The following is an 11,745-nucleotide window of genomic DNA, read 5'->3' as shown; positions in this document are numbered from 1 at the left end:
GTGAGCATGCAGTCAGCTGGGTAAGAATGTACTAGTTTTGCCAATTACTTCTCATAACCTACAGTCATTACCTCAGCAGACTTGGAGAGGTCAGTAATATGAAGATTGAAATATCAGAGAAGGGTGGGATGAAAAGATGAAAGAACCAACTGTTGGGTCAACCTGAGGAATACTAGACAGTTCCACATATGGAAAAGAGATGGATTGAGGGCACTTCATAGATGGAGGGAGTACTGGAGACAACGTTTGGAAGTTGCAAGATTAGAAAGTTTTGAGGCAGGAGGTACGAAGAGTGCAGCTGCAGAGGCTGGAAAGGACAGGGCTCAGTATAAAAAGCAAGATTGCTGTGATTTTTGGCTAGAAAGGGGAAAAGAAGACATTGGAAAGAGCATGAATAAGATGAACCATTTAGATTGGAAAAGTTGAGTGATGAAGGATTGTGATAAACTTCAGGGAGGTGAGCAAGATATTTGGGAGAGATGTTAGAGGACAACGCGAGAGAATTTGCAAGAGTGAGAAGGGTGGGATAAGCACTAGAATTCAGATGGGGTGTGGGGCGAATCAAGGTGTAGAGTAAGCAGAAAGGAAGACTGAATCCTTTAGGTATTGGCTTGTTCATTTAGGTTGTAGTCACACACGAGACCAAAGGTAATGATGCATTCAAACCTTTACTATATTCCAGATACCCAGAACATTTGCCTGACTGTCTGTTTGAATTTTCTAAATGTGTTTTGTTTGAGCCAGAGTCCTTTCAGATGGATGCTGTAAGGTCCAAGACAGGGTTGTTCAACTTGAAGCCTATGGCGGGGGAGTTAACTTGCAGCTCTCAGGCTCCTCCCTGGCTGTTTACTGATGCTGGGGTCTCCAGCCTTCCTCTTCTTCCTCTGATTTCTGCTTCCTGCCTCTGCCCCTGATGATGGGGTGGCACTGCCCATGGGAGCTTGGTGAGTTTTGCATAAGCTGTGCAACATGTAGCCTGTGGCTGCTTGTAAGTTGGACAGCCCTGGTCTAGAGCAGTGGTTCTCACCCTTTTTTGTACCAGGACCCGTTTGTAAACATTATGGCCAGTCATGACCCACTGCCTCTCCCCCATGACCCTCTGCCTCCACCCCTGGGCCCCAGCCCCTGAGTGTGTGGGGTAGGAGGGTAGGTGTGAGGCATGGGGGGGCCCAAGCAGCCCCTTGAAGGCTGTAACTCTGCCAGCCTGCAAGGGAAAAGCCACAGTTTCCCACACTTTTCTCCTTTAAAGAAGAATCCATTTTATAAGTTTGTTGATCCATTTTTAAAGTCATTCGTGACCCTTTCATATATTCTTGTGACCCACTTTTGGATCATGACCCACAAGTTGAGAAACACTGGTCTAATGATAATGCATTTAGTGGGAAAGATGATCACTGCTACATTGTCTTTTAACTCAGTGGACAGCTAGCATTTGTGTTGTCCGAAGTGGCTCAGCTGATTTTCAAAAACTGAACTGAACTTCACATACATCCTTTTGCATATTTTAGTGTCAATTGTACCTCTTGAACAGGATTGTTAAACAAATGTTGCAAATGTGCCACTTGAGGTTTGTTGGGTCATCTCCCCAGTTTACTGGCTCAGTTTAGGCTGTCAAGGTTAAGACCTGAGGACATTCTTTGAAGATCAGATTCAGTACCTTTTTCCTTACATCCCTTTCCTGCTAAACACTACTTCAGTTGTTGTATGAATCTGGCAGGTGTCCTTCAGTTCGTAAATGCTTACTGATGTAGTGTCATAGAATACACAGTTCATTATTACGCTGGCATATTCAGTGCATCTTGGATCTCGTCTACATTCTTGACTGTTTTTAAGCATTGTGTAATAGTGTGTAAAATAAAATGGCATATGAGTTCAAAATGAAGTGGATGGTATGGCAAAGATGCAAAAAAGAGGAAATAATGTATATGGAACATTAAGAGAGGATACCTATATGGGACCATTGCTCTAGCCTAACTGAAAGCCTACTCAGGAAATAGGAAAAAAAAAGAATGCTGAGATTTGAAACTACTGTTGGTTAATAACACTATTTAGTTTACCATCTTTTCTTGGGTCTAGTGCAGCTATCTACATTTTATTATCTTTTCTGAGCCTGAAGTTTGGGCATAGCAGTATTGGGAGTGGCTTGCTACTTGTAGAAACTGCTCAGACTGATGGGGAGAAGGCTGTGATGGTGGGTATAGCCATAATGATACGTGTTCATTTCGTTTTATTGGCTGCACATAAATTTAGTCAAATGCACCCATGTTACCACCTAGGGTGGTTTCTTGAAAGAGATATTATGGTACATATTTTGCAAGCTTAAGGCATAGCACAAATCCTTCTTCCTCCTCTCCCCACATTTATAGACTCATTCTTGACTTTACTGGGATGAATGCACTGATTCAGCTGTCTTGCTATATTTTACAGCTTACCCTGTTACATATACTGCTTTCTATGAGCTGTCCTCCTGTGTTTGTCACAAGCAACCAATGCCTTTATGTGGTCACTTAAGTAAAGGCCTGTCATATTTACAGAAATTTAGTTCAAGAAAGCAGTGTTCGTATGTTTAGGAAGTAAATTTTCTTCCAATAAAAGCTGGATTAGCAGTAGGAGAAATTCAGGATACCTGTTTACATGTAAGCATTGTACTAGCAGCAGTAATCCAACCTTCTCCACAAACCTGTATTAGTGTGCTTCAACCTTGACAGGCTGAACTCACTTAAATGTTAGAGCAGTGCTGGAGCACCCTGGGGTATGCCAGATCCTTTGTAGGGTGCCTGAAGTGTGGGGAGATCAGCAGATAAGCTCAGGCTTGCCATTGCCTGAATGATTTCCCCACCCACCCATACGCTGCCCAGCCTTTCTGCAAGGTGGGAAGTCCAGTAATATGCAAATTAGTTTTTGAAATTGGTTCTACTCAATTCATAGAAGTTATGGAGGGGTGCCTCGAGTCTGAAAAGTTTGAGAATTGCTGGATTAGAGGGTCAATACAGCCTTCAACAACCTTTTGGAACAAAGGGTGCCTATATATGAGCAGACTTGATTAATCAAGTGTGCTGGAGTTTGGTAATTACCACACTGCAGCAGCCTCCAGTGTCTCATGTATCAGCGTCCCCGCACTTCAAAATGGCAACAGGGCACTTTACATAAACTGCTCTTGTTGCCATTTTGAAGCATGGGGACACTGATACACAAGACACTCTAATTAAAGCATGCCCCTCCCCCAATACGCACACACTCCCAGAGCACGTGGACAAACCCAATTTTGCATCAATTTTAAGCTATTGTTTAGTGGGGGGGGGTTTTAACGAGTGACGAAAGGCTCTGTATCATGAGTCAACCCTGTGAGCCATATTGATGCTTCAGTGCCTTTAGGCCTGATTATACTGTTTTCAAATTCTTGACTATAAAGTTTTGGTCAATATATATTATTAGTTTTTATGACACATGTATTTATGGGGTATGTGCTTGTCTGAGATGATGGCTAAACCTACTCCACTTTTCATGACTTTCTGACCTTTTTAAAATAAGATGATCTATTAGTGTTTTTTATTACCTTCTAATCTGTACAGGCGTACCTCGGAGATACTGCGGGTTTGGTTCCAGACCACCGCAATAAAGCGAATATTGCAATAAAGCGAGTCACACAAATTTTTTAGTTTCCCAGTGCATATAAAAGTTATGTTTACACTATACTGTAGTCTGTTAAGTGTGCAATAGCATTATGTCTAAAAAACAATGTACATACCTTAATTAAAAAATACTTTATTGCTAAAAAAATGCTAACCATCATCTGAGCCTTCAGCGAGTCGTAATCTTTTTGCTGGTGGAGGGTCTTGCCTCAATTTGTAAAAAACGCAATATCTGCGAAGCGCAATAAAGTGAAGTGCAATAAAACGAGGTATGCCTGTATTCTGAATTTATCTTTGGCTCATAGTTTATCAGTTTTTTTTCAGTTGCAACTTGTAGCTGGTTAAAATTGTTAAACAGGAAGATTTTTCTGCCCAGGAAACTAAAACTAGCCAGGAGAACTTGGTCTCCATCACCCTTCTTCATCTCTAGAGTAAAATGAGATAATTGAGGTGTGCTGCAGCAGATTTCCAAAGAACTCAAGTGATGCCTTCATGGTGAATTGCTCCTTCCTTTTAACATCCTTCTGACTGTTGCTTAGCGAAATAGTACATGCTGATAATGTTGGTGGGCTTTTTGTTACTAAGAAGAAATATATGAGTCATACATAGATATCTTGTTGCTTGTCTAGTTACACTGGTAGCAGTCCTGGTTCTTTAAAATCAGAGATCGGACCTAATTTCTAATTTGCAAAGACTCTATCTCCTTGAAATGTTATTTTGCATCTGACTTAATAGAGCTATGATAAATGAATTAACACAGAGATTCAGAAAATCCTTTTGCTACTTAGCTTTAGGCAGTATCAGATTTAATCGAAGTTAGTGGTATGCACAGATGATGAGAATGGCAGTTATTTATTTATTTTTTTCTAATATCCTTCTTCAAAGTGCTTTTGCATTCTCTTGCCTGACTTGACACTAACAGGGCTAACTACCTCTTTCTACAAAGAGCTTTTGTTTTGATATTTGCAACACTCCTGCTGAGATCAGTGGCTTGGGTGTCAAAGAGGTTGATGAGGAGAGCCGAAGGAATGGAGAATATGGTTGCAGTTCTTCTATGAACTTTGCATAACTTACAAGTCCCAGAAAGTGTTAGATGTTTCTTCTTCCCAGTGTCAGGGGAAGTAGTTTCTTAAAATGTCATTATTTGAAAATTGCTTGATGGGTTACGTATGAAGGGCTCTCTGTCCTTGAGTATACACTTTCCTGGAGCGGTATTACAGACAATACAGTAGGTACTCTTTTTGCAGTTTCCATCATCTAATGGTTATGTTCTTGATGGTTTCCTCTAATACATTTGCTATTTCAGAACCTGAAAGTACTCCTGAAAGTGCTCTGTGAACTCTCTTGATACTAGATTTCATCATTTGATTTTGGTAGTGTAAAGAATCATTTTTGTAATCATTATTTGGTCAAGAGTGGCTTATTCTATTTTGCGGTTTTTTTATTTCTGTATTTTAAGAAAGATAGCTCTACTGGAAATGTACTGAATGCTGGCATGATTCAGATTGCAACAGAGCCTTAGAGGTTATCTCTTCTTGCTCCCAGATAGGAAAACAGTTTTGAGACTTGGGAGGAAAGTCAAAGAATCATTGTAGTAAATTTAATTAATACTATGTATTTAGAAACAGCTATAGAGGAACCATATTTTAATAGAAAGTGACCATATTGAAGGCTGAAGTACATCTGTTTTGAAAACCATGTAGAAAACAATGGAACATATTTGTTAATGTGAATTCATGATTGATATTTTAGTATGTGCTTCATTCTTGGAGTCCTAGCTTCTTCTCTTAGCTCTCAGTCTTTGTAAAGCAAATAGTTACCCAAAAAAATGTCTTCTGGGTTGGTTGAATCAGGGCATGGAAAAGAGCAATTTCTTGTCTGTAAATATAGTTTCTTTGTCTTAGATCCACCAATCCGGTGACCCCATTAATGTAGTTGCTGCCGGAACCATGGTGTGGCATGTAGGTTGCCTTGTCTTTCTAACAGCAATAGAAGTACGTAATTGGGATTTCGTTCAAGAAAGAAGTAGATACACCAAGCTGAAGATGATTGGCTGCTCTCTTTTAACAGACAAGTCTGAGAAGGAAACCCCATTCGAATCCCCTTTCATTCTGGATTGGTGGATCTGAAGCCCAGAAACAAAGTTTCAGGTAAGAAATCACCCTGTACTATATCTTATTGCTTCTGCTTAGTTGAGTTTTTCAGAAAACTAAATATCTTGCTTTTACTACATAACCATTTGAAATATCATAGGGTGACCAAATGTTAACTATTGATGTGAGTTTAGATTAAGAAAGGGTATGTTCAAAACATAAATGTTTAACTTGTTAGCAAGTTATATTTTGCTCAGAGGTGCATATTTCAGAGAGTTAGGATCTCTAAATTTCCTATCTCTTGTGGAACTAGAAAGCAGTATCTACACATGCATGATCTTTAAGTAGCTAGCTGATGGGACTAGAGGCAGGGGAAGAACTAGACAATGCATGATTCCATTTATAACATCTTTGTGATTTGTGGCTGAGAGAGATCACAATTTGGAGATCTTATTGATGAGGGTCAGTGGCATGACACTAGTCTTCCATATGATTTCTGACTGAATTATATACTCGCTACAAGTCATAGTTAGACAATTAGTATCTTTTTATTCTAGTCCACACCAGTTTCCAGATTTGTGTTTTAACCTGTTTAAATGCAGTGTATTCAGTTCTCAGTGTGAGATTTTTAAACCTCAGTGAAACTTCATTAACTGAACATTGTATAGGGTTCATTCTGTTAGTTTTTACAACTGATTCATTAGCATTTTAATGTTTGGCATTCAAGAACAAGTTCCCATGTGTAATGGCAGGCTTATTTTAAGTATGTACAGGCTACTTTTGCTTAATTGTACATGTCAGGTGACTAAAAATATTTGTGTCTCTGGGAAATTTTAAAATGCTGTTGAAAGGCTGACTTGTTTAGAACTGGCTTTTTAAAAATAGCTCTGGAAGGTATTTTTATGTACTCTTTAATAGGGCTGTGCGGAGCATCGGTCACTGATTTGATTCAGTGGAGATTTGGCCTGATTCGATGTTCGAGTCTTCAAATCCGAATCGAATCAGGAGACTCTTTAATCTCTCTGAATTGATTTGGAGAGGTTTGATGATTCTGACATAGATGCAGCTTTAAATGTTTTTTCTACATATATCAAGGTACCAGGCAGCTCGTGAATGCTGAGATACTGAGGTGGATGGAACATCTCATGGGGGTCCCCAGCTCATTCAGTGGTGGACCCAGAAGTGGACCAGAAGCACTTCCAGTCCACTTCTGGGTCTGCTGCGGAGTGCGTGGGGGACCCTCCCACATCCCTGGGCTCGGTGACTGGTGCCTCCTGGGTTTGGGGGGCACCTGGGGTCTCCCCGTGTCCAATCGCCAAGCTAGGGCGGTGCGGGGGTCCCCCGCATGCTTGGTGGTGAACCCGGAAGTACTTCCGGTCCACTTCTGGGTCCACTGCCGAGCACGCGGGGGCCCCCCATGCTCCTGTGGGTTTCTCCATCCTGTCTAGCATCTTAGCATTCGCAAGCCACGCTGGTACTTCAAGGTATGTAGAAAAAATATTTAAAGCTGTGTCTGGCCGAATCGCTGATTCTCTGAATTAGCATCGAATCTTCAGAATTGGATTCGGCCAGATCGAATCAGGACAGTGATCCAAATCAACAAATCAAATCACTCTCCCCCGATTTGAGCCGAATTTGAATCCAAATTGAATATGGCCCATTTCACATACCCCTACTATTTACACCAGGGGTGGGCAAAATGTTGCCCGCAGGCCGGATATCGTCTGCCAGGCCATTCTATCTGGCCTGCGGGGCCCCTCAAATATTTAGAAAATTAATATTTATCTGTCCCTGGCTGCCTGTCATGCAGCCCTCAATGGCTTGCCAAAACTCAGTAAGCGGCTCTCTGCCCAAAATAATTGCCCGCCCCGGTTTACACATATTCCCAACACTGTAGTTTCTTCTTTTAATGTGCAGCAGATTCACAGGTCAATCTCCTTTTGATATTAATAGAAGCAACACTAAACTTCTTGGTGTGCGGAAGACAGTATGCTCCTATGAGTGACCTAGCTAGTTTTTTAGCTTCCTTCTATTTTCAATATTAGTCTCAATATTGACACGTGCATTAATTTAATTAGCTACCTTTCTACTTTTAATACTTCTGGATGATCTCTGTCTGTGCTCTTTTGAAGAGAATTATTAAAGTCAATTCTTAAGAAGGTGCTATTGCATAATGTTAGTTTTATTCACATACACTTTCTTTGGTCTGTAGTCTTGTGTGTGTAGGTTCAAAATTCTGTTTGGGTTTACCAGAGTAAAACATAAGTGGGTTATTTCCTCAAGGGTACCTTTAGCTTTTTAGCATCATTTTATTTTGACTTGGTTCTTTTCTGGTTAGCAGAAGGGAGTCCTTCATATGTTTCTCACTATCTTCATCCTCTAAACTATGGAGAAGTGAAACATTTATTTTGCCTTTGATTTAAGGCACGTATGTTACAATTTTTCTTATATTCAACAGATTTGAAACGGATGTTTCATGTACCCTGAAGACTTTACCTGATGGATTTACATTAGGAAATGTAGACTACTTGTCGAATATTTGGTGTTCAATGTGATTTTTATCCTTAAAAAGGATATTTCTTGAAAGATGAGAGAATTTTAGTGGGAAAACTAAATATTTCTTGTTGCTATATGCACACTGTTAAAAATGGGTTTTAATGCCTAATTGCCAATTGAAAACAAATTAATCAATTTGTAGGTTTTTTAAATGATTTGTATGTTTTTTTTATTGTTATTTTTGAAAGACTAAAAGGGACTGATCCTGTTGAAGGCAACATGCTATTTGTGTGTGTAAAACTAGCGTGTGTATAAGTATTGAGATGTTTAGAGTCTAAATTTTGTGCAGCATTTAAAACTTAAATTTTATTTAATAATAATAATAAAAAAGCTTTTAAAGCTACATGTAAGAGAATTACAGTTGACATATAAACATTGTTCATTGTTTGCAACCCAAACACTACAGTGCTAAGAACATGTATTGAAACTGTATATCTTAACATGTAAAGTTGAGACTTTATGGCTGTGTCCAGATGAATGTGGCTATGCAGTCTGAACACAGCCTGGACAGTCTATGCGTGTCTGTCGTGCCACATACTTCATGTTTAGCTGTTCTCCATGCTACAAGAGAGCAGCACAGAGGGTTTCTTTGACCCCTCCACGGGTCAAAAAAATTTGCAGAGAAAAAAAGCAAAGCAGTATATGCATGTGCTGCTCAAAAGCAGAGTTGGGCTGCCTGGAGCCGTGCTGTGGCTGCGGGCCAGGCTCCGCATGGCAGAATCGTTGTTGCCGCAGCCCCGGGAGGCTCCCAGGACCCCAGGTAAGGCAGGGTCCTGGGAGCCCTATTCCATCCGGGGTAATTTGCTGTGCACCAGAGGTCATGTGGCATGCACATTCCCTGGGGAGACCTAGTGGTGACACAAGGTATGCCATTGCTAGTTGTTTCTGTAAAGCCAAACATCCACACCGCTTGTGGATGTGGACTGTGGGCGCAGACAGAAGTGCAGCTCCCAGTTGTGACTTGGAAGGATTTTTGCAAAGTATTCCTAGTTACAACTTTACACCAAGCCAAACAGAATCAGTCTTGGTTCCAGGGGGGAGGGGAGTGGCTGGGAGCCTGTAGTCAGGTTCCCATAGAAGTGGCCAGGCTGTCTGCCAGTGCTTGCTGTTTTTAGAATGAGGGAGGAAAAGCAGCTGAGGGAGCTCATTCTTGGGGCTCCCTAGTTGGTGCTGAAGGGTGGGGTGTGTGAATTGGAGCCCTCCCACCTCAGGGGAGGGGGAGGGAGGGAAAGCTGCAGTAATCTGCTCCACCCTGGGGGGGGGGGGTTTGAAACCCCCCAGACTGAACTCCCTCTCCTCTCTTTCCCCCCTCCTATTCTAAAAACAGGGACAGGCTGGGAGCTGGACAGACACAAGTTACAAAAGACTCTACATTTTGTAAGATTTGTATTTCATACTTCATGCATTTGTTTAACCTGTTTGCAGCTGTGTACTTGTTTGGTCACAGCTATAAACTGCTTTCTGTGGCCAGATCAGGCAAAAATTGTCACTTTTTTCTGCACCTCCTATGGTAAGGCAGGCAAGTTTAAGTATATATGCTTTGTTTACCTTGGACAAATAGAGCATGCCAGCACATGTTGGTTGGCTAGCACATTTTAAGTACCTTTTACCTTATAGCTTGAAATACATCTGAGCAATCTGTATCATGACTTACTTCCTAGACAGGCTTCAGCAATGTTTACTCAGCTCCTGTGCTGTACACATGTACTTTGTCACACTGCAATCCCAACTTTAGTTTTCCTTTCCATATTTCATGTGTTTTCTTAGATCTGGTACAGTATGGGGCACCTCTTGTGTTACTTCTGACAGCAAGAAGAAAGGATTTTTGCTGGTCTTTCAAAATGTACCATTTGTATGTAACAACCATTTTGCTAGTTTAGACAGGAACACAGTGGATTTTTTTTTTAGTTACGGGGTGACAAGGGAGGTATGTGTAAAAGGGATGCTAGATTTATTATAGATGTTCTTTGTATTAGAAAACACTGCTTGATGTCAGTTGACCATGCTTAGAGTGATGTGCATGGGATTGTGTTTTTTCTGAATTTTCTTGGATCGTTATGAAAACAAGATATTGCATTTTATGAGTCTTATCCTGCTAAACAAATTACAGTGGAGTAAGATTGTTATTACGCTTAAGAAAAATCATTTAAATATTGTCTCTGCTGAACCCAAAGTCCTTTTGTGGTATTTATTTTGCTTTAGCAAATTCATGTATTGATCTTCAAGGAGCAAAATGGGACTGCATTATCAGTCACCCTCCCATTAATTTATATTGTCCTACAAAGAACTACTGTTTGGTTATGTGGAGAGCTATTGTAATCTGATTACTTTCCATTTATGTCTTGCTTTGAACTTACTGATGTTTCATGCAAGATTCTTCCCAAAATTTAAATAGATGGTCTGTGGGAGGCGGTATCACTGAGATAACTTGTTTTTGAATGCCCATCATCCAGCTTAACTAGACTGTTACTCAATGAAAGAGAATCAAAGATTGGTTTCACAATCTCTCTCTCTCATTTTTTTTTTACAAAAAGATGATGAAAAATGGTAAGAACTTTCACAAATAAGTCTTTAAGATGAGTTTGTGGATTATAATTGTATGTTTACCTTGACTTCTGAGAAACTCAGTTTTAAAGTGTTTTAATCTCATGTGCTAAAATTACAAAGTAAATTGAGATTTTTGCACAATGACAACTTGGCCATGAATAAAATGAGAAAGTAGCCCTTTCTAAATGAAGCAGAATTTCTGTTTCACAACAGTGTGTTTCAGAGATGTTATAAACACAATATTCAGACTAACCAGACACTGAAAATTGGATACGGCATTCCATTGGAAACTGTCAAGTTTTAGTTTTCAGTTGATTTTTCTTTTTGACTACACAAACATAACAGCAATTCCACAGCAAAGAACTTGGAAAAATCACAACAGGTCAGAATGTTTTTAACATTTTGGGTTTCTATTTGAAATTTCTCATTCTGTCTTGTGAATCTTTTTTGCACACCCAACAGTGCCAATATTGCAGTATCCTGTAACACCCTTGAAAGGATCTCAGAGTGGTGTAGCTGTAGGGCCCCGGTTGAGAACTGCTGGTATAGAGCAGGGGTCAGCAACCCCCGGCACATGTGCTGAGCATGGCACATGAGGCCATTTTTCTTGGCATGCGTTGTGGCTGGGGCGGGGGGTGGGGGGGGGCAGCAGCTGTTTGCAGCTGGCCCCAACTCTGGGTAGCTGCTGCCAGCCGAGAGCCCAGACTGCTCCCAGCAGGCAGCTGGGATGCATTAAGCCCTGATGGGAGCAGCCGGGGCTCAGTGGCTCAGTAGCAACCCAGAGCCAGGGCCAGCTGCAGCCAGGAGGCTACAAACAGCTCCTGCTTCCCCGGCCGGGGCCCCAATGCATGCCAAGGAAAACTGCCAACGCAGTGCTGGCACCTGTTGCTTTTCTAGAGCCTGGGGCTGGGAGAGAG

At 41.0% G+C, this 11,745-nt stretch overlaps 1 protein-coding gene and 1 long non-coding RNA gene across 5 annotated transcripts in view; both read left to right on the top strand.

The window, feature by feature from the left end:
• The window catches only part of FBXW11 (F-box and WD repeat domain containing 11), a 161,582-nt gene that overhangs the window by 15,904 nt on the left and 133,933 nt on the right, over nucleotides 1-11,745 (top strand). For 2 of the 4 annotated variants that reach the window (XM_019506545.1, XM_019506544.1), the window contains exon 1: nucleotides 5,683-5,782. The exons of 1 other annotated variant lie outside the window; for it this stretch is intronic. The gene's annotated coding sequence lies outside the window, so the exon portion shown is untranslated. Of the gene's footprint in view, nucleotides 1-5,681; nucleotides 5,783-11,745 lie in introns of those variants that run through there. One more of the 4 variants, XM_019506542.1, reaches the window with a different exon arrangement.
• The window catches only part of LOC109290156, a 14,865-nt gene continuing 6,358 nt past the window's right edge, over nucleotides 3,239-11,745 (top strand). The window contains exons 1-2 of the long non-coding RNA XR_002095550.1: nucleotides 3,239-3,249; nucleotides 7,883-7,885. This is a non-coding gene — a long non-coding RNA (uncharacterized LOC109290156). The remainder of the gene's footprint in view (nucleotides 3,250-7,882; nucleotides 7,886-11,745) is intronic.

The sequence above is a fragment of the Gavialis gangeticus genome, unplaced genomic scaffold (assembly GCF_001723915.1).
Source record: "Gavialis gangeticus isolate Ggan-Ray unplaced genomic scaffold, GavGan_comp1, whole genome shotgun sequence".
NCBI lineage: Eukaryota > Metazoa > Chordata > Crocodylia > Gavialidae > Gavialis > Gavialis gangeticus.
Note: the sequence above shows the minus strand (reverse complement) of the source record. Positions and strands in the feature narration are given on the sequence as shown.